General features: G+C 39.4%; 1 long non-coding RNA gene across 1 annotated transcript; it reads left to right on the top strand.

The window, feature by feature from the left end:
* Positions 1-1,007: 1,007 nt before the first annotated feature.
* LOC121083543 lies at positions 1,008-20,743 on the top strand. Its single transcript, XR_005826404.1, has 3 exons — positions 1,008-1,150; positions 14,508-14,613; positions 18,946-20,743. It is a non-coding gene; the product is annotated as an uncharacterized LOC121083543 (long non-coding RNA).
* The last annotated feature ends 648 nt before the right edge of the window (positions 20,744-21,391 follow it).

Raw genomic sequence — 21,391 nt, 5'->3', positions numbered from 1 at the left:
TGGTCTTTTAACACTGGGTAAGTAGTTCATGACAGGCCTTTTTTGTATCTTTTGTATCTATGCAGTGGACCACCCATACACATTGCATTTCGTAGTCCCTGTTTCTGGGGACAGTTGCATTCCTATTCCTCCCGTTAGCCCACGTATCCTGAAGTATTCTAGATGAAAGTTATCAATAATTTCTTGTGAGATTTTATACAAATGCATTGTGGTATTCTTGCATTTGTTTTCCCTATTTAAATTAAAATGTACCATGGAAGAACACAGTGCCACCAGTCACACATATTAGTATTCCATGCTGAAAACTTAAACCAAATGATGTATTAATCTTAGAGCAATATGTCTGTCCTGCATAATATTAAATGCAGACAGTTGTGTAGCTAACCATCTTCTACATGTCTGTGGTATCTTCAGGGGAAAAAAAAAAAAAAAGTTTTCATTAAGTGAAGGATGCTCATAAGGCTGCTATATCAAGGGGCAGAAAAATATTGACTTTCCAGAATAATAATTACATCAAAGGGGTAATGATCTTTCTTTGAGAAACTGTCATTTCAGAAATTACTCTTGGGGACAACAAAGCAAATGAGTTCAGTGGGCCAACTCTACACAGTGTTTGGTTACATGTTTAACTACTTGGATGTTTGTACTTAGATGGCATTTTAATTAAAAAAATCAAACTGACATCTTTGTAATCCCAGATGCAATATAATAACAGCAAACTGTTGAGATTTTCAAGTTCCTTACAAAGATAACTTAATACGTTTAGAAAAGGAATCTCACCTGTAACCCGAAATTACCTTGTCAGAAATCACTTTTTGATCTAGTGAAATTAAAATCTCATACACTTTTTCTCAGACGAAAGCAGTAGTAAAGCAGAAGCCAGGCAAAACTGTTGCTATGGTTAAATAATTGCCAGCAACCTGATGGGCGATGAAGTTTCTCCCTCAAAGCTGGGAAGCAGCAGGCTGAGAGCATGCTCAATGCCACATGTAGCTGAACTGGAGATTTCTATATAAGAGTTTGGTGTCCAGAGCATAAGTACTGGCTCAGTGGCCATAAACATGCCATTGCCTTTCTCTTCATCTTACCGACTTCAGACGGTCAGCAATACTAGTTCTGCTCTATTCTGTTCCTCTGTTAGAAATCCAAGGTAAGACTGCTTCTTTCTTATTTCTTTATAAACCTGATTGCTTTTGGGGACAGAGTAAGGAATTTTCATTATACATTAAGGAATGAATAAGGAATTTTATCTAAAGTAAGGAATCAGTAAGGAATTTTCATTTGCATGATTTTGAAAAACATATTTTTAAGGAAAAAAGGTGTTTACAGCACATGAGGAAGTTTGCTTTAATGAAATGACAGAACAGTTCAACCGGGTTACTCTAAATGTTTATGAAATAAAATTCATTGAATATATGCCTAAAGGATAAACTGACACTTTTTGAAAAAGTACTTGACATCATAAAAAATTGTTGTAAACAGCAATCTTCACATGAGTTCTAACACATTTTCTAAATATTTGCTGAAAAAGTGAGCATTTAACTTAGCAACAGATTTTTCATAAATATTTCTCTATTGCAACAAAATTTGTGGTAGTTTGGCCAAGAAAATCCTTTTCATATCAGCATATTAAAATTAGAATTATACATTTGATAGAGCACTCAGAATCTCAGAAATGATTGCCTAAGATTGTTTCTATGAGAAAAGTTCTTTCCCGTAGAAACGCTGTATATAACAGTACACAAGTAGAAGCTACAGTATTGCATTTACACAAATTTTCCAAAAGACTTTTCAGTGCCTGCACGATTTCTTTTTTAATAATTAATATTTTCTTATTCTTAGTAATTCTTGAAACATTACAGCAAAGTGAATAAACTCATTGTAATTTGCTGATGAATGGTAATTTCTCAGCTTGTGAAAAGTTCTTTAATAAAATAACATTTTTTTCTAATAAGACATAAAGGGCAAGTTATAGTGTAATTAAAGTAAGAAACTGAAAGTATATTGCTGTGAAGAAATTTTCAAAATTGCCAGATAGAAAATAAGTACTAGAGAATATATTATTTCTTCTGTAGACATGCTGCTCAAAGGGCGTTGAATATGCAGTATTTCAATGCACTGAATTTTACTAAGTACTCAAAAATAACTATTTTAAAGTTACTATGTTTTTTTTATTGCCAAAGGAAATTTTACTCATGTAAAGTTTTTAACATAAACTTTATTTTATTATGTTTCCAACATTTGATTTAAGACAATGTGGTTAATAAAAACCATACAATGGCTCACCTTTTCATTACACAGATTAATATATTGCTTTCATTGTTAAATTTGAAGAACCAAATTTTTTAAATAATTTATTACCAAAGCATCCCTTACTATGTTTCCTATTTACACAGCGTGAAATGTATGTTTACTTATTTCACACTGTTAGGGGGGAAAAAAAGCACCACCCTGCCATTGTTTCAAATTGTTCTTTGCATATACTCCCCATCAATAGTAGACAATAGGGCCTAAACCAATTTTGCCATAAATTATCTTGGTTTAACAGCAAACCCTTTGGCCCCTTTGGCCAAACCAGACTAGTTCAGGCTACTCCAGAAAGGGATGGAACCCAAGATGACTGGGCTTTCCAAGGCAGCGCAGCCTTCATCCTAAAGAGGTTCCAGCTCAAAGCCTTGGATAACCACAGTTACAAGCAAAAATCGTGGGGAAGTAGACAGGTATCAGAGATTTCTCCTGGGCGGACAAGCCCTAACAGCCCTCACATGACCCTGTTTCAAGCAGTACAGAAATCTGAAGAGAATAACAGATCAGCTGCCGTCTTGCCCTGTCCTCTTAAATGTGTCTACAAACGCATGTGTTCAGCATAGCAGCCTCGGGAATGTCATAGGACACAGTTACGGCAGGGAAACACCCATCTGGGGAATGTTTCTGGGGACATCTGTAGTGTAAAATGGGTACTGATTGCAGGCTGTTTAAGCTTCACTAGGCATGTACTCTGCAATTCCTACAATGGATACGTAAGTCCACCCCAAAAGAGTAGAAAACATCACCTGATTATAAATACAGACATAAATATCTGTGTGGCTGGTTAACCTTCAAAATGTGCCCTTACCATTCAGTGTGACTAAACTGGCACTGTATAAAAAATGGTATTTCACTGCCCTCTAACGGCTGGTGATAAACAGCTCCTTTTTTTTTTGCATTTATTCCCCAAAAAGATCTCTCCAACAGGCCACCGAGACACAGTCTTCCAGGCAGAAGGAAACCTCACACAATTATCCTCACATGCCAAGACCTGTGGAAAGTAATTATATAGCATCCTGGGCATGTTGGAGAAACAAAACTGGCATGCTACTGAGTGGAAAGAAGTTTATTCACATCACAGCCATAACTTTGTAATTGATGCTAGTTAGCCAAGCTGTGTCTAAAACGTTAGTGACTGGAATTTCAGCACTGGAGTAAGTCGTTTCAGCCTGAACAGATAAGCCCAGAAGCCTCAGCCCTGTAGCTGAGGGAATAGGTATCTTTAACAGCAGTTTCAGACTTTTTATATCACTCCCTAGAGATCCCATGTGTGACAAATTTAAGGATAAAATCCAGGATTTCAAGCCTTCTCTTTTTGTGATGAACTGCTGTTCACAGGAGCTATAGGACTTCTTCAATGAGTAACTGCTTCTCAGTGTCAGGAAGGGATTTACAGTCCAGACCTTAATAACCGTAGCAATGCAGGCTAGTGATCGCTGGAGTCATTCAGTTCTGACAATAAAACCCCACAGCTATTATAAATGTGACAATCAATCATATTGAAGTGTCAAACAACTACTGAGCATAAATTAAAGCGTGACTCACTTTTCAACCAGGGAAAAGAATAACCTGGTAAAGGGTCCATTCATTTCAAAAAGAGAGTTCAAGGTTATTGTTTTCCTGTGAAGCGCTGTGGATGAAGATTCTGTCACCTTAGTAAATGCAGGAATCCTAAAGCAAACACACTTTAGATTAATGTGAAAACCTAATGACTAGTGCATTTTTTGTAGATTTTATAGATTTCACAAACAGACGGTGTCTAATTTGCATTGTTGCTTTAAACCTGCTCACCATTCAGGCCATTACATGGGTGTTTCATGTGGACAATCCACAACATTTTTACTATCAAAATTTTATAAGAACAGTTCCTGCAGTTCATCAAACACCTCTTCAGCCTGTAGTTTGCATCTAGAAAATTGTTTTCTTTCCATGAAATATCTGATATAAAACCAAGTCTTCTTTATTTTCCCAACTAGAAAAAACATATTGATGGAAAAGAATGGTTATGAAAACTTAGATCTGTGCACAGATAAATAAAATAGTAAAAACAGTTGTGTATGTTTTAGTGTGTGCCCTGATTTCAGCTGGGATAGAGTTAATTTTCTTCCCAGTAGCTGGTACAGTGCTGTGTTGGATTTAGGATGGGAAGAATGTTGGTAGCACACTGATGCTTTAGCTGTTGCTGGGCTTCTTGTACTGCCCTTGCCAGCGAGTGGGCTGGGGGGCACAAGAAGTTGGGAGGTGACACAGACAGGACAGCTGACCCAAACTGCTCAAAGGCATATTCCATACCATATGACATCAGGGTCCGTATATAAACTAGGGGGAAAGCTGGACGGGGGGCACTGCTTGGGAACTGGGGGCATGAGCAAGCAGCTGTGTGGTGGCCAGTTGTCTGCTGGGTTAGACCAGGACCTAAGATCAAAAATAAGATTAGCCCTTCTGCTCTGCCTGGGGAACTGCCCACTGGAAACTGGAGCAGTAAATCTCCTGAAAGAATCCCCTTTGTGACTGTGTTTTCTTGCAACTCACATGTCTGTGCCTCTAGGATCGAGGTAGATTTTCCATCCCATTTCCTTATGTCTTCTCTGTGGTCACACAGGTAAAACCACAGGGTGGCCTCTGGTGCATACCCACTACATCCTCTCTCTTGAGCAGAGGAACACTTACTCCTAACAGCTGAGATACCGGTCCACAGAGGTGGGGAGTAGCACATACCCTCTTTGAATTGCTGGAACTCCCTGGCCAGTTTTTTGGACAGTTTCTCCACAGCTGAGACACAGGCCTGTAAGGCGGAAGAGATGCTTTCGTCATATTGCTGGAGCTGGCCAGCCAATTTGTCCACCATTTGTTCCTCTCCATCTTGCCAGGTCATTACTGCCAATGAGCTCGCATATGAAAATGATGCGCTCTGTATAAACTTCTGCCACATGGATTGTGTGCACTTGACCTCATCTGGATCTTTGGATAACCTCTCATTGTTCAAGTCATCATAAATCGCCTTCAGCCCAGCTAATTCCCTCTGGCAGTGGATACCTCTCTCCATGGTGGTCCACTTGCTTGGGTGATGTATAGCATCTTCCTTGAAGTTCCTCATGCCTGACAGGAATTGCCTCCAGAGGCTGTGGACTTGTGTCCCTTTTCCACTCACTTTGTCAATGTTCCCCCTCCCTAGAAAGGGACACAGCTGTTTGGCTTCCTTACCCTCTAATTCCAGGCTCCTGGCCCCATTATCCCTGCACTGGAGTAGCCAGATGACAATGTGCTCACCTGGATGACAGATCAATTTTCTTTACATTTCTTGCAGCTCACTCAGGGATAGGGATCGGGTGGTTACCACCTCATTTATGAGTTCTGCCTCTTTTTTTCTCCCTGATCCATGGCCACTTCTCTTCCTCCTCCTGTTCTCATGATAGCCCTTCTTTGGAGCAGTCTGCCTTATCCACTTCATCCTCCCACTCCTTCTCAGAAGAAGCTCCTTCATCCCTTACTGAACAAGATGACTTCCTCTTCCATTATTTCTTCTTGTGTGTAGGGGTGACTGATGCCAGCATGGGTTGGTTTTTCAGTTCAGCTGCCATGCCTGTTGCTGGGGTTTGTGGAGCCACAGTGCCTGTCACCAGGGCTGGAGTAGCCACAAGTGCCTGTCACTTCGCCGTCAGATCCAGAGACCTTCTCTTCCCCTTGAGGGTGCTGAACAGTGTTGCACGGGCTTGGTAGTCATGGGCCAGGGCCCAGCACATTGCAGTGATTTGTATCTCTCTGAATTGCCAGGGTGACAGCATACTTTCCCCAAATGTTACTAGTTTTTCAGGATTCTGCACCTGTTCAGTGGTGAAATTCCAAAACGCTGGAGGTGCCCACTTTCCTAGCCACTTACCCATGCTAACCCACACCCCCTGCCACTCATAACCATCTAGCCTCAGGGCAGATCTCTGGGTGGTATTCTTAAATAGTCTTTTTAACTTTAAACAAGACCTGAAACTCATTCAGGAAACAAAGCAACAGGAAAATTCTGGTTTGAACATCCCAAGGATATTCAAAATTCTCAGAAGCTATTGCAGTTAGCCTGGAGTAGAAGGGGAAGATGGAGGAAGCCATCTCCCCCATAGATGGGCTCTCTGAGAGAAGGTAAAAGGTGTAATTATTAATAGTTTCCAATAGATGGCTGCCGAAGTACGGAGATGACTCAGTGCTGAGTACAAATACCAGATTAGTCTCATGGCCAGTAATTTTATAACATAAACCAGAGCTACACAGCACAGCAAAATGATAACCTTAGCCCAGCCCCCAGAGGTGATAAGCAGCTCAACAGGGAACATATACAGTAAGTAAGGTGTTATACAACTCTGAGAGCAAGTACAGCAACTCAGAGAGAAAATAAAGCAACATTGTGACCAGCGACTATTAAACAAATGTAATGAATGCTTATGACTTATTTCTTTTAACATGCTCTGGTCAAATCAGTTATTGTTGCAATCCTTCATGTCCCACTCTGGGCACCAAAAAGGACTGCCATGGTTTAACCCAGCAGGCAGCTAAACACCGCAAAGCTGCTGGCTCACTCCCTGTGCTCCTGCCAGAGGAATGGGAGAGAGAACTGGGGGAAAAAAAAAGAAGCAAAATTCATGGATTAAGATAAAGACAGAACAGAAAAGGAAGGGATAATAATAATAATAATAATAATAATAACAATAGCAACATCAACAACAACAATTAAGCAGTTAGAATATACAAAAGAAGCGGTGCACAAGGCAATTGCTCCCACCAGCTGTCCTGGCTGTGTCCCCTCCCAACTTCTTGTGCTTCCCAGCCCACTCGCTGGCAAGGGCATTATGAGAAGCTGAAGAGTCCTTGACCACTGCCCAGCAACAACTAAAGCATCAGTGTGTTACCAACATTCTTCCCATCCTAAATCCAAAACACAGCACTGTACCAGCTACTGGGAAGAAAACTAACTCTATCCCCGCCAAAACCAGGACAGCTTAGTATCTGCAATACATTGATGACATCATCGTATGGGTCAACACAGCATCAAGAAGAGGAAGAAAATAGGCCAAATCCTTCTGAAAGCCAGTTTTGCCATAAAACTAACGTCCAGGCACCTGCACAGGGATCTGGTTATTAGGAATAAAATGGCAAGATAGACGTCATCAGATCCCAACAGATGTGACCAACAAAATAACAGCTACGTCCACCAATTAGCAAAAAGGAAACACAATGTTTCTTAGCTGTTGTGGGCTTTCAGGGAATGCGCATTCCAAATTACAATCTGATTGTAAGCCTTCTCCATCAAGTGACCCAGAAGAGGAATAATTTCAAATGGGACCTTGAACAACAACAAGCCTTTGAACAAATTAAACAGGAAATAATTCATGCAGTAGCCCTTGGGCCAGCCCTGGAGGGACAAGATTATAGAATATGCAATATGCTCTACACCACAGCTAGGCAGAATGGCCCTACCTGCAGCCTCAGGCAGAAAGCACCGGGGGAAACTCGAGGTCGACCCTTGGGCTTTTGAAGTCATAGATACAGAGGCCCACTATGCTCCAAGTGAAGAAGAGATATCGGCAGCTTATGAAGGGGTTCGAGCCACTTCAGAAGTGATTGGTACTGCAGCGCAGCTCCTCCTGGCACCTCGGTGACCAGCACTGGGCAGGATGTTTAAAGGGAGGGTCCCTTCTACACATCACGCAACTGATGCTACATGGAGTAAGTGGGTAGCACTGATTACACAATGAGCTCGAATAGGAAATCCCAGTTGCCCAGGAATTCTGGAAGTGATCATGGACTGGCCAGAAGGCAAAAATTGTGGAATATCACCAGAGGAGGAGGTGACGTGTGCTGAAGAGGTCCCACCATATAATGAACTACGAGAAAACGAAAAGCAATATGCCCTGTTCACTGATGGGTCATGTAATATTGTAGGAAAACATCAAAGGTGAAAAGCTGCTGTGTGGTGGTCCACACAAGTCACAGAAACAGCTGAAGGAGAAGGTGAATTGAGTCAGTTTGCAGAGGTGAAAGCTATCCAGCTAGCTTTAGATACTGCTGAATGAGAAAAATGGCCAGTATTTAATTCTGACTCATGGATGGTGGCAAATGCTCTGTGGGGCTGGCTGCAATACTGGAAGCAGACCAAGCAGCCACACAGTGGTAAACCCATCTAGGCTGCTGGATTATAACAAGATATTCCTGCTTGGATTGAGAATCTGGTTGTAAAAGTATGTCACATAGCTGCTTACATAGCTGAGTCGGGCCACTGAAGAACATGAAAACAACCACCAGGTGGATCAGGCTGCTAAGATTGAAGTGGCTAAGGTGGATCTGGACTGGCAACAACTGGGTGAATTATTTGAAGCTCAATGGGTCCATGAGACCTCAGATGACCAAGGAAGAGATACAACATACAGATGCAGTCATGATTGAGCTTATTGCACAGGTTATCTATGAATGTGAAACATGCACTGCAAACAAGTAAGCCAAGCAGTCAAAGCCTTTCTGGTACAGAGGATGATGGCTGAAATATAAATATGGGGATGCCTGGTGGATGGATTATATCATACTGCCACAAACCTACCAGGGCAAGCACCATGTAGTTACAATGGTGGAAGCAACTACCAGATGGCTGGAAACGTATCCTGAGAGCTTTTGCACAACTTGGACATTTGCAGAGAATGTTTTAGTTTTTCTGCCTTAAACAAAATTGTTCTTACAACTGCAGTCACTGAAAGAGGCAATATTCCTTGCTTGCACTACCAAATTTGCAATTAATTTATAGACTTATTTCATTAAAGAACATTGAATAACAGTGCCATGTTTGAGAACTCTGTGTGTGTTGCATGAATCTAGCTGATCCTCAGTAATACCTGGTATGGTTTGGTTGGTTTTTGCCACTCAGAAATTTATGGTGAGAAATAGAGAAGATTTAGTAGCCAGTAGAGAAGGAGAAACTCTATCATAGGCAGAAATCTGAAGATTGAATTTTATCACATGGTGGATAAAGAACTGCTTCTATGGCATTATTGTTTTGAAAAAGAAGCTTCCACTTTTACCTGTATCTATTCATCAGACAAAGTGCTGTCCAAGAGGTAGTAAATCATCAGTCTTATGGACTTGCTCCACATAATACTGCAGACATTCATGAGAACAGATGTGGATACCCAGCAGATGACATCATTGTCTGTGTGTCAGCGTAACTGGAAAGTGTGTCAGGAACAACCACAGCCATCAGAGCAGTAAATGCCTTATGCTTGATAAAATAGCAAATTAAGACAAGTTAGAATTAATTTAAAGACTCAAAGAGAAAAATAAATAAACAAGCCCTTTCTGTTTGGATGATAGCTGGTTTCTTGTCTGCCAGGGCAGTTAACTGAATGCTGAGAGTGAAGAGACTCAGGATGCATTTCCAGCTTTGCTACCACACATGTGTTCTGTTGTAACTTTGCTTCTCTTGAGAGGTCATGGACAGACTCCATTCTTTAAAAGGGACTGTCAAGCTATACTAAACATAAACATATACTAGGAAAAAATGCTTTTTTTGTCCCTGAATGAATACAGAAGGAAAACTTTTTCCAGTCCAACATTTGTGCAATATCTGATACAAGAAAAATTGAGTTACAACTAAAAATACTGACATTACCATAAGGATTTTGATGAAAACAGTAACCTATCGGAGTCTAATTGTAACATTATTCAAAATACTGATATACAAAGATCTATGGTTTAACCACTCTAAGCTATTTATTTTTATCTAGATAGTGGATCCTAACCAAAGCCTTCAGAAAAGCTAGTCTAAACCCCTTTGTCCATCTTTTCAGTTTTGTAGCAAGAGAATGCTAGAGGTATCTCACTTAAAAGGCAAGGCATATCTTGATGAGATTTCCAAAATTAATGGAATTTGGAACTCAAGTCTGAGTTTGGAATCCACCATGTATTTCATCTCCTATCATCATGTCTCAGCCTCAATTCTTTGCATCATAAAAAAAAGCAGTATTACTAGGAAAATGTTAAATAAAACTAAAACATACTCAGTTTTTAAAGATTACCTTTTAGCTGAATTTCTGCTCTTTCCTTCCTGGCTGATCCTATATAGCCCCTAATTGTCCATTAGCCTCATAGGAATTGGATTACTTCACCTTGTTTCTGTCATTCCTCCCTGTAATTTTATCCCATATGCTTCATTTTAATCCGGTATACAGTCCCATAGGAGTCTCATGTCTCTACAGTCAGCATGTCTGCCTCTGCAAGGTGGGTCCATAGACATTTTTACCTGTTCAACTAAGATTATAATCAAATTTGTTTTGCCAAATTCGAACTTCACTTTTCAGAGATGTTGCTAATGAGTGAAAACAGAATTAGCTCTGTATGATACAAAGAACTTTCCTGGGGGTTTTGGATTGCTTTTTTTGCAGTTTTAGCATTCTTTCAGTAGTTTTTCTTGGCTGTAAAACTCCTGTAAACTTTGTGAAAGGGAAAAAGTGTTTTTGCAAATGGGCATATGTTCCATACCTACAATGAAACAATAGAGCATATTTCCTGCAAATGTTTTGCAGAAAACCAGTCATTTGTGATGTGCACCAATAGAGGAAATAAAAACTATTCTCTTCTTTAAACATTTTGTCTAAATAAGTGATCTACAAGACTATAAATGTCATTGCATTATTGCAAAAAAATAAAAAAGATCCCAAAAGAAAAGCCATAAATCTGAGACCAACTGTGCAGCTTCACACCAGGATTGCCAATTGCTCAAAGACTTTCCTGTAATTACATGCAGTAAGTGCTCTTAGTAGCTGTACCTCTCTGATATGCAAGTGGACACTTCCCTGTTGCCCAGCTGCCTTCAGCATGGGAAGTAGCTTTCCACGTGCTTCAGCTGGAAGTTCTCTCTTCACATGAGATTTTCACTTCCCCCAGCCAGCAATATCCAAGTACTACCTCCCTGTCCACCTCTGGCCATGCTGCAGCGTTCTGCTACTTAATGCTTATACCTCAGAGGAATCAGTCTACCAGGAAAGTACATTCATAAGTTTCTTTCTGTCCAGCAATGTGTTGTGCAGATGATGGGAAAGACAGAAGAGAAACAAGCAGAAACTTTAAACTTTCTCTTCTAAATTTCAGTGGTGGAAAACCGTTTGTAGCTGACACTGTAAAGCAAGAGGCAGAATTAAAATTAAACACAATACACCTCAAAACAAAAAATGAAAATCTGTTGCATGCTATGGTTGCAGTTTTATCAGGCCTTTTTAATTTGAAACTGACTGTGCTGTAGAGGAAACACCTTCCCATATTTTCTCAGAATCTTGGCTGATGGAAGGCATTTCAGTTGGTGGTGTCTGCCAAAAGAGTTATTTGCCATGCAGAAATCATACAACATGCCTCCCGTGGGCATTTGATTATGGTGGCATAAACGACTCTGAGAATGGTGCAGATGAAGAGAACTGTGGTGAGTACTGCAACATCTGTAACTATACAGAAACAAAACCTGGTTGTGGGATGTGCTCCTCCAGTTAATACACATTGAATTGCTAATAGCTGGCAGATGTCCCACAAGCCTGACAAATCTGGGTCTTTCAATTTAATTGAATATTTTCTTTTGTTCAACGAATGAGGGAATTATACCATGCCAGTCAGCAAAGAAAATTGACAGGGTGTCTAAAAACAGGCCCCAGGTGGACTCCAGTGGTGACATTGCTGTAGAATCCCTATTAGACTATCCTCTGCTATGGGCAGTGGGCAATCACTGCATATCTGTGTGGGGAATCCTTCAAAGTGGGTGCACAAACTCCTGCACATAAGTAGGGGTACTTATGTTCAATAAGGCTTTCTACCAGTAAAAGTGAAGAATTCTTAATCTATGATGATTTCAAGTGTTCTAAGTCTTAGATATATACATGTCTCGGTATATGTGCATAAGCATGTACGCACTTGGTGGTGATCACACTACGATTCCTCTCTGTATTACTGACCTCCATGCCCACTCTCAATCCAAAAGAGCAATGAGGAAGTCAGACCAGTGATACTAGTCTCCTTTTTTGGCTAATAAAAGATCCATGTTTTGGAGCATGATTCCCTCTATATCACATTTGACTTCTTCTGTGACTGTGAAGCATGTTGGGTCAGAAATTAATGTATAAACTCACTGTCATGTCCTGCTTCCTATCCTCCCTCCCCACCTGTCTCCTAGTGAAGTTCTTACATCTCTTTCACTTTCTTTTCATCTTTCTAGGTATTTCAAATCATCCTCCTGTGCCTCTTTACTTTTTCATTACCATCACCCCTCAGCTACCACCTCTGGATGTGGCCATTTGTGTTTACGACTTTCCACATTGCACCTTCCTGTTTACCATTCACCTACGTACCACTGCCGTTACCAGCTCCAAACCGCACTCTGGTGTACTGATTGCCCCAAAGACTGATATTCCTCATATATAATAGACATTCCTACCTTCTGACAATCTATTAAAAAAAAAAAAGACTATGCTTTATAAATTTTAACTGATTTTCTCTCATATCTCATATAACTTGTACAATTGCCTGTACATCTACTGTTACTGTACTGGTCCACTAATGATCTGTTCTCATCATTTTCCATGGTTTTGCCTGAAATCTGAGATCACCAAGCATATCCATTTACTGAAACAGGTGTAAACTTTCTGGTTTTTACTGGGTCACTTTCTGATTTTCAGTCTTGTCCTAGAACATTTCCTTTATCCTGTGTATATTTCCACTGTAAATAATTTGTGATTCTCCATGCTATAACATGTACTGCAGTATGAGTTTCTCCACTACACCAATCATTCTACTTTAGCATCCACTTCTTTTTATAAACACATTTTCTAAAAATATTTTGCATCAACATTTGATTTCTCTCTCTATTTCTCAACCTCTCTGCCATACTTATAGTCTGGTACACTTCTGGTACTCAATTTACATGAGATTTCTTGATTTGGGCTTATAATTGCTACTCATAATCAGCAGAAAAGGCAATAAAAACAATCCATTTGAAGATTTACTTTTAGTTCCATCCTGTATAAGAAAACACATGTACCCCACAGACAAATTGGCATTAATGTTCTGGTTTTCAATAAAAGCTGATAGGCAATTTAAAGTACAGCTGACAAACATTAACACTTTCTGTAGGAGATAATAGTGGATGGGCAAGTATCTTTGATATGGTTCATGGAAAGCCTAATTAATTGGATTTATCAGACTAACTTAATCTTAATGTCCTTATTAATATCCTTAAACTATTTTACACTTCTAAGGCTTTTGACTGCATATATATATATTTACTATAATTATAGAGATACCTGGAATTTTAGATGCACTCAGGGAACTCCTTTACTTTCACAGTTTTCACTTTTTTGCATGCATACCAGAGTAGAGCAGGGTAATGCAATGGAAAACCTGCTTGTTAGTGCCAGGTTGCAGCTTTATAAAGTTGCAGGAAAATGGTAATTACATTTCTGGGAACTTTTGGAAAGTCAGCATCTGTTTTCATCCCACTCAGGAACAAAAGCAAAAAAGCAAGTCTTCTTTATGTAACATTAAAAAAAATAATCTTGAAATGTTTTATGTTGTTCCATTCTGAATTATTTCTTCCTGCCTATTGATAAAGAGTCATAAACCCAAAGGCTCTGGGACAGCTGTTCAGATGGACTGCCAAGTTGGGGTACCCAAAAAGCCCTTCCTTAAATCCCAGAAAGCAAGGACAGTGTCTTGGCAAGCAAGAAGCAAGTTTCGATGCTGTGTTCCCTCTGGTCTGCACTAAAATCAAAGCCTCCAATTTCTCAGTGAAGTATAGTGAGTTAAACAAATCTGCATTCTCCAGTGGAAACTGTTCCATCAGCAATTTCTCAGATCATCTCATTTGTATGTATATATAAATTTATACATGCATCAAGTACATGTTGTGTTTCAGTTATCCTTATTGTGGCTTATGAACAGTGGTATATTACAGTTGATTTATGTTTTACTTACATTTGCTTTCATTACATGTGAAGCACTGCAGTCCTAGGAAGTGCAACATCAGTGTTTTATAGCCTTCCTGATAAGCAAACCTTGCTAAGGTAATTTGGGGGTGTTGCATCTAGATGTCCAATCCCTTTCTAAAAGAGGTCTCAGAATGACATTCCACCTGATCAGACATACTTGGTGGGTCATATGTAAGACATTCACTCAAGGGTTCCTTTTCCCAGGTCTCCACTAATACCCAGAAGGTTGCATCTGCATCGAAATGGAACTAGAATGTGCTGCTGTTAATTTAAAGTCTGGTCCACCTGTTTCAAGCAACGTAAGCCTCCTGTAAGTAGAGTTCCCTTTGCTCTCCAGCGTAAAGCTGTTTTACGAAGAGGTGCCTATAACACACTTTGCATAACGCTATACTACCAAGTACAAGCCCTCTGCACTCAGAGGTTGCAGAAAAGGTTGACCCACTCTAGATATTTACTAGGCGATTTACTAGTATGTAGTTAATGCTGTAAGCATCTGGCTGCAAGGCCCACTTCAGTATGGAATTCATCTGACAAAATACATGTATCAACACGGCAAACCAGTGTTGTGGTTTAACCCCAGCAGGTAACCAAGCACCACGTAGCCGCTCACTCACTCCCCTTCACCCAGAGGGATGGGGAGGAGAATCAGAAAGGAATGTAAAACTCGAGGGTTGAGATAAGAACAATTTAATAATTGAAATAAAATAAAGCCATAAGAACAACAGTAGTAATAACAGTTATAATGAAAAGGAGGGAAGAAGGAGAGAGGAAACCCAAAGGGAAGGGAAAAAAGGAAACTGGTGAAGCACAACACAACTGCTCACCCCCCCCGCTGACCGATGCTTAGCCAGTCTCTGAGTGACAGGCAGCCCTGGCCACACCATGCCCCCACACACCCTCAGTTTATATACCCAGCATGATGTTCCATGGTATGGAATATCCCTTTGGCTGGTTCAGGTCAGCCGACCTGGCTGTGTCCCCTCCCAGTTTCTTGTGCCCCTCCAGCCCTCTTGCTGGCAAGGGCTGAGAAACTGAAAAGTCCTTGACTTGGTATAAGCATTACCCAGCAACAACCAAAAATACCAGCATGAGGTCAACACTGTTCTCACACCAAATCCAGAACACAGCACTGCACTAGCTACCAAGAAAAGAAATAACCCTATCCCAGCCAAAACCAGGACAACCAGTCATCTAATACAGGTCATACGAACTGCACAAAGAACAGGTTCACTCCTCTAAAGAAAGCTTGGGGTGTTAGCCAAAATGGGCATTTTGCACTGCAGATGTTTATTTACAATTAGGTGAGTTGGATGCTATTTGGGTTTGTCATTCCTATTGTTTCAAGCCTGCCAGCCCCAGGCCACTCACTAAAGATCACTGGGTATGCAGCCAGCCCCAGGGTGGTGAGCACCTGCCAAATACTGCTGAAGTTACCGAAGCAGGAACGTCAGGATTATTGGTTCTTAATGATGACTGAAAGCTCCCTGTTCCATTTTGCTAGCTCCAGTCCTATAGGTTGCCAAAATTTATATATGGCCGATTACTTGTTAATATGAGAAATTCTCAAAGGCCCCTCTGGATCATCAAAGGAAAATATTTAAAAGAGGCCAGCCTTAAAACTCGGCAATTAAGTTTACTGGCTCTTCAGCTCACTTGTTCAAGCAGTCAAGTACACTTACCTTCGAAACAGACCAAGGGAGGCCTGTCTTCACCCAGCTAATCCCAGGAGGCCACTCAGGCTTAAGCTCAGGATTTAAACTCTAAGGACAGCTGATAAAGAAGCTGAGGTTACCCACACTTCACAGGCAAGGTAACGCACCCAACGTACTGCACCTGGTGCTACGTAATGGAATGTGCCCAAAGTCCTTCCTAGGGTCTGACCCTGTGTCAGCTGCACCCAGAGGTAAGGTCTGGGGTTTGACAGTTGCAATACTGACCAGTTAAGACCTAATTTAAACATCCATTACCAATTACTTTTTGGTCACTCAGACACAACCAGATCCATTCTCTTCCAGACGAAGTTTTCAGCAAGTGTACAAAGGTGAAGAAAATGTGAGTATCTTAGTTTATTAAATTATTACATGAGTCCTGGAATATATAGAATGAACAAAATCGATATACAGTCACCTGTGTGATCACTTTTTTAACACTATGGCATGGCATTTACCTTTGAAATTCATGTTTTGATAACGTTGGCCCTCCGGTGTAGCCAGATGTGCACAAATGCAGGCGGTTTTGTATGCAGTACACAGAGATCTAGTCTTGCTCCTTGCCATAGAAAAATAAGTAAGCAGAATATAAGTCTGTCTAATAAGAAGTCATTAGAATGTTCTGTTCCAGTGGAAAATATTGAATCTAACTTCAGTGGTGTTACACCAGTCATTAATTTGGCAGTGTGCTTAAAATGGCAGAAGGGAATGAATATAGGATTATAAAACGTTTACATTTCGAAGAAGTTAATGAATCATGATTATCCTGGCTTTCTTACCTTACCTGTATTTGATTTCTATAACACAATTGCATTCAGACAACACCAAGGAAAGCATTCTTTGGCCTGTGCAAACTTCAGAAATTGTGAGTAAATTATTGCCCTATTCTGCCTTTTTAAATAACTGATTGCTTCTTGAGTATCACAGAGCAACCAGCCTTCCACAGTACAGGAAATGGCACCTAAATGTCAGCCCTTTAAAGTGTCATCCAACCACCATTCCGCATATTCCAGTAGCTCCAGAGAGATGTGAGTACTTCATGAATATTAACTCCTGCTGCGATGCTAATTGCGCACTACGGCAAAGACAAATCCCTGAACTTTTTGTATCATTATCCACCCATTATGATTTTAATTTGCTATGTGTACCTGACACTGCCTCATTAGTTGATGTTCACAAAGCATATTGGCCAAATGTTTCAAATGTCAGTGTTTACAGCATTATTAGGCACCCAAGCACCCCTACCGCTTCAAACAGCTGATAAAAGCCCAGTGCCTTTGAAAGTCAGGCTAATCATTCCCGTTTCTTATCAAGTTTTGAATAACAAGCTACAGGTATTGACATTTTGATTGAGTAGTGTATATAAATGCAAAGCATTTTTACCATGTCTGTCTTGGTCTAAAAAGCATATGTATAAAACCCATGCAAATTTGTCCATTGCATCATTCTAAAACACATCCATCCCAGGGCACTGCAAAACTATTCATAAAAGCACATTTTAATGCCTTACACAGCATCATTCCAACTACAAAATATTTTAAAAGATTAAGTCAAATGCTGCTACCCTTGCAATAACGGTCAGCCTTTCATGAGACAGAAACCTTAAAATACTTTCACTCAGCATTTTAAAGTCAAATAGTGCTTGTCATAGTTCTTTATTTTTCTGGTTTTTGTCATCAACTGAAAGTTTTCTGTTCCCTCTCTTTAAAAGTAGTCTATCAGGTTTTAGATCGTATTATTTCAGTTCCATGTTACATGATTACGTCAATAGGTATCTCAGCCATAAATGTCTCCCCAGTTTGAAACCTGGGGTACTCGGAGATCTACACAAATTGAAATGGCTGTGAGTGCCCGTTTTCTCCCTGTCTGTGAAAGCACCATTCATCACTGGCAGCGTGTGTGTTTATGGCATTGATCTAAAAAAAAAGAGACAAGGCAGTAAAGCTATGTCTACAAATGACAATCTGCACAAAAAAATCCGTATGACTGCTGAAGCTTGCAACTCCTTATCACACAGGTTACATTTCAATTTCTGGAGATAATACATAGGTCTAATTATTTTGGATTTCCAGAGGAAAAGCACCCTCATGATTTGTTCACCTCAGCCATTTTTTCATTGTTTCTTTACAAGGATTGGTGATGTAGTAAACTACTATTTCTTTCCAGAATTCTAGATCATATAGATCATAGAAAATTTCACAGCAGTTATTTACTGGGCTAAAGTATTTGGGTTTTTTCTGTAAGTATTGCTCTCTCACATTTTTGTATTGGTATTGTTCAATATCCAAGTAGCTTTCCTTTCTATCTTTTTGTTTTTCCTCCAAGTTCTTTTCCTTAAGATTTTCAAACATCTTCATGAAGGAATCACACTTGTCAACTCCCCATGCTTGCCACATCTGGACCCAAATTTCTCATAGCTGTCTTCCACACTACAACTATCTTTACTATGTTTCTGTTAAGAGTAAAGCACATTACCCAAGTTGTAAAACTGTTTAGAACCGTTCCTCTTTTCTCAGAATGCCTACAGGGTCCTCACAACCTAAACTGGAAATCCTGGGATACAGCTAGCAGACACTAGCATCTCCTTTTAGAATACTGAAACTGTATTTAGGTACTTGGAAAATTTTTCATGTAGATATCACTGTGACAACTGTAACAGAAAATTTCATGTAAGACAGGGCTTACAGCATGCAGGAGGGAGATGTGAAGTCCTATAAGCATTTTCCATCACTCTCATCAAGTAAACTAGCACCTGAAAAATATAATCTTGGTTTCGTAGAAAAGCTAAGAGCTGGTTTTAATAATATACAGGGAAATAATTTTTTTGGGGTTTGCTAGCAGAAAATTAAGCTTTTGCTGATAGTTGTTTGGCTCATGGCAAAGAAAATTAAGAACTTTCTGGGTTTAATGATTCATTGACTCAGCTGTTTCAGCCAAGCTCACGGCAGGCAGCTGGTGGCATCAGAACTGGCAGCAGCAACCTTTGGACCAAGCTCCACAGGGTGAGTGCTGAAGAACTGGATGGAGCAGGAGCCAAAATACCTTTCCACCCTTACCAGCTCTCATGGAAAAGAGTTTAAGGAAGGTTATAGCATGTGTGGAAAACTGACAGTAACTGTACTGAGAATGTAAATTATTTAATAAACACATTTTTTTTCTGAGTTCAATTTAGTATATTTCTTGGTCATTCAATGAATCCATTGCCTATAAATAAAATACATTAATAAGCTAGTATCAAAAGTAACTATTTGTGTCCTGTTTTGCTACTGGTAGCTTTAAAAATCTTTTTTCTTGTGTAGCTTCTGTAAAATCTAAATCCACTTTAAGTTTCAAAGCAATGTAACTAAATCTATCTTGGATTCTTCTCCTAAAAGTTTACATCTGCATATCTTTCTCACACTTATATATTGTGTTACGAACTATGATAAAACATCTTGTTTTCTAACCATATGTTAATTTGTGAAGATCAATGATAAACAATTCACTTGAGACTGTTCCCAAAAAGATCTGTGTTCAAATGCCTGTTAACTGGATGTAAGTAAATTATGCAAAAGTTTAATTTGATAAATGAATATATCTTTTTCTATGAAGACAGAAATTCATCGTTTGTTTATTCTGTTACACAAAACCACTTTTAAAGGTGTAATATTCTAAAAAAAAGTATAACCTTGCCAAAGTTGAACCTCACAGTGTTTCAAATGACTGTCTAAAAAATACTGCAGTCCTTTGCCAACATAAATCTTTAGAGCTGCTTCTTATTCTTATGACTCCCATGAGTTTAGCAAAATTCTGTCTTTCACTTCAGTTTTCCAATGAAAATGAAATTGGTTATTGTGAATGCACATTTATCCTAAGTATAACTTAGACTATATAGCTATATGTTGCAATTCAATGTAAAATCTCTATCTAGTGGCCTCTACTACTTCTGCTACACAGATTATGCATAAGAAACGCCAACGTATTAACCTATTATTGCTGAAATGGCTGGAGACCTGAGCTGTAAATCGAGACAAAATTACAACCAAGAAAAGGTTATAATCTGCTTTATTTGATATTTACATTCATATTCAAAACTAGGTCATAAATTTGGCTAATTTTGTAAGAAATAAATAAAGGAAGGTCAAAAAAAAAGATTAGCCCAGAGCTTAAACTCCCTTCTGCAGAACTATTACACAACACATGCATAAAAACACTTTCCTTATTGTTATTCAGGGATTTTGAAGGCAATTACATTAAGGTCTTAATTAATACCACCTTCCTGGAATGTGATGTGCTCGCTGTGTTGTCAGTAAAAGAAGTATGAAAATAAGGCAGCAAAAGCCTTTTGAATATGCAAGACTCTCAGTCCTCAACACAGGATTTGTGTGAATGTATGAAGCCTCATCGGGACAGTTGCGTTATTGTCCATGAGGCATTCTTTACACTTAATGTAATTATTGTATGCGTAGTCACATGGCACATTGTGGCAATTGTCACGATCCCTTGTTTCAACCAACAGAAAAAGAAACAGACACCCTGTATTATATCTGCCTTGTGACCACATCATGAGCACCAGGGTGCTTTTTAAACTCCACTAAACCCTGGGACTTGCAATCTGATCACAAAGCAGAAACAATGTAGTATGCCTGTATCTCCACCTGCACAGTTTTTTTCTTGTTGAATCCATCCCTCCTTCAGACTAGTTTTTCCCTTTGCAGGAAACCTGAGCAAAACATTTTGTTGCTGCTAAAATTCAATGTATTTCTATAAATTAATAAAATTGTCTTATTTTCTTTAACTATTAAAATCCTCTAATTTAAGAATGATAAAATGTTCCTTGGTGTTATACATGTGATGTCTTCCCAGTGAGGAACAGGAACTCTTTGCAGTGGGACTGTATCAATCGCAGTGAGAGCAAAAGCAAAAAAATCTGAGTCTGAACATGCAAAATTTCTGCCTGGGTAGCACATCGCAGAGCCTTTAATCAAACAAAATTCCATATTTCTCTTTTACTTTGTAATTTGCATGTTTTTAATTAAAGCTAAGGATGGTTTTACTTAACTAACTGCTTAGTCTTCTGTAGGTTTCTTTTGCACTGAATGCAATAACACACCTTGTTATGGCTTGGAAAAATTAACCAGGGTCCTGTGTAACTTCTAACACTAGAAAAATGAAAAGCCAAGTAGTCATACTGAAACATGAAATTAGCACTCCATATTAAACTGAATCATTAAGTACTTATTCTAATATATATTTTACTTTACATGTTTCTTCACGGAAATCAAATTCACTCGCTGCCTGCCAATACCTTTTCCTCATTAAAAGATTTGGGGAATTGTGAGTTTCTAAAATTCATTTTTAAATTAGTGAATGTGAGCTATTACGTGCCTGTAATCTGTG

The sequence above is a fragment of the Falco naumanni genome, chromosome 2 (genome assembly GCF_017639655.2).
Source record: "Falco naumanni isolate bFalNau1 chromosome 2, bFalNau1.pat, whole genome shotgun sequence".
Taxonomy (NCBI): Eukaryota; Metazoa; Chordata; class Aves; order Falconiformes; family Falconidae; genus Falco; species Falco naumanni.
The sequence above is the reverse complement of the archived record's forward strand: the minus strand, read 5'-3'. Positions and strand labels throughout refer to the sequence as shown.